Source organism: Bolinopsis microptera, chromosome 7, assembly GCF_026151205.1.
Source record: "Bolinopsis microptera isolate Bmic1 chromosome 7, MBARI_Bmic_1.0, whole genome shotgun sequence".
NCBI classification, from domain to species: Eukaryota; Metazoa; Ctenophora; class Tentaculata; order Lobata; family Bolinopsidae; genus Bolinopsis; species Bolinopsis microptera.
In genome coordinates this window covers 8,914,255-8,916,690 of record NC_087078.1, presented here as the reverse complement: position 1 = coordinate 8,916,690, position 2,436 = coordinate 8,914,255, and positions in this window count along the sequence as shown.

Below are 2,436 nucleotides of genomic sequence, written 5' to 3'. Positions count from 1 at the left end.
TGCAAAACGAAACAGCTAGGAAACTTGGTAACTAGGTAAAGGACATATGTAATTAGGTTACTAAGTGACTATGTAACTTAGAAATTAGGTAACTAGGTAATTAGGAAAATTAAACAGGTAACGGAAATATGTTACTAGGAAACTAGGTATGATGGTAAAAATCTTTACATAACTAGCTACAGTGAGAATACAAGGCAAGGTAACTAGGTCACTAGGTAATTAGGTAACTAGGTTACAGTTAGATAACTAGAAAACTAGGAGACTAGATAACTAGGTCAGAAGGTCACTAGGAGACTAGGTCACTAGGTAACACAGTTACTAGGTTACTAGGTCACTAGGTAACTAGGTTACTAGGTAACAAGGTCACTAGGTAACTAGGTCACTGGGTAACTAGGTAACTAGGTTACTAGGTAACTAGGTTACTATGTAACTAGATTACTAGGTAACTAGGTTACCAGGTAACTATGTTACCAGGTAACTAGGTTACCAGGTAACTAGGTTACCAGGTAACTAGGTTACCAGGTAACTAGGTTACCAGGTAACTAGGTTACCAGGTAACTAGGTTACCAGGTAACTAGGTTACTAGGTCACTAGGTCACTAGGTCACTAGGTAACTAGGTAACTAGGTCACTTGGTAACTAGGTCACTTGGTAACTAGCCACTAGGTCACTTGGTAACTAGGTCACTAGGACACTATGTAACTAGGTAACTAGGTTACTAGGATACTAGGTCACTAGGTAACTAGGTAACTAGGTCACTGGGTAACTAGGTTACTAGGTAACTAGGTAACTATGTCACCTGGTAAATATGTAGCTAAGTAACTATATAATTAGGCAATTAAGTAAATTCAATATCAGGGTTTTACACACAAAATCCAATGATTACCACAAGACCCCAGCTAAAATGTATCGTAAACATGAGAGAGAAAAGGACAGAAATTATGGAGACCGCTGCGCCCAGATTGAAAAAGGAACCTGGCAGTCAATATCGGCCAGGACAAAAAGCCTTGTTATGGCAAATCTCAGACGTCGTTGAAGTTGCTAAAAACTGTACCCATAGCTGAGAGAGGACCGTTATATCAGAAAGCGATCCCTGTTGACGATCTGTACCTCAATTAGGTGCACACTACCAACAACAAAAAAATATGAGAATGAAGTGGACGATGAGGACGAGGATGTAGAGGATGAGGACGTAAAATAGTGAGGATAAAGGATGATGAGGAAGAAGATAAGATTCCATTTTAAATTACTATATTAAATTGATTACAATATGAAATGAAATAAAGTGCTTGTATACAGCCCACATGGTTAGCAACTGACACAAGTGTCAGGGACTAACCATGTCAAAGTGGTTCTAAAGGGTGAAGTGAAAATATCCAGCAAAAAACAACTAAATAATCTCATAAATAAATCTATTCAGAAAAATATCACTTAAATTATATCACATAGTAATCATAGGAAGATTTGTTGATAAATGCCACACTACGATTATCAATAAACCACCAGAGAACACATCAAATGTATCATATAGGAATCATAGGAAGGTCAATTAGAAGTTACAAATACTTAGTAACTAACACAACCGGTTGTCTATATAGCGCTCGATTTTCACAGTAAAGTATAAATCGGTTAAAATATTTTTTTAAGCATAAAATTTTTCGAACAATATACACATAATATAGCATTGACCCTATATAAAATCAACCCTTTAAGAATTCAAAAACTTCCCTTAACAATTAAAAATCAAAAATCAAAAATTATCCTTCGGTTAAAATACAAACTACGCTTAAGCGCGGCGCACCGCTGAAAGTATGTGCGGCGCACATAAACTTTTAAATTAAAGTTATATATTAATTCTAATAGCCATCCAATACATTTAAATATTGTTGTTTGCTAATTATTTTGCGGCTAAAACGTTTACGTCTTCTATGTTCTAAAAATTTTTTGATTGACGATGTCAACCCTTCCAAATTGTTGATTTGCAATTTTGTCAACGATTTTGTCTTCGATGCGAAGCAAAAATGTTAGTTTGCGCGGCGCGTCGAAGCGGCGAAGTCCTCCAAAAAATTCTGAAAATAAGTAAAACAAAATTTAAATTTTATTGCCATTACAATGAATATAATGATATCGTAATAAATATAAGTAGACATCTGATAATAAACTTGTTACATCCAGTATACAACCCAAAATGTCAGCCGACTAACAAAAATAAAGAAAACTAGCATGTTCATAGTTTTTCTAACGAGCATACTTAGGCTGTACGGAAATAGCTTTAATTTTACGTCATATTAAAAACTTTACATCATTTTTGAGATACAAAAATAAATTTTAAAATAAATAACTCTAATTTTGCTGCTTAGGCGCGGCACCGCGCTTCACCCACCTGCTATACAGCGTGTAGCAACACAGCGCTGAAAACAGAAAATGAAGAAGCTAT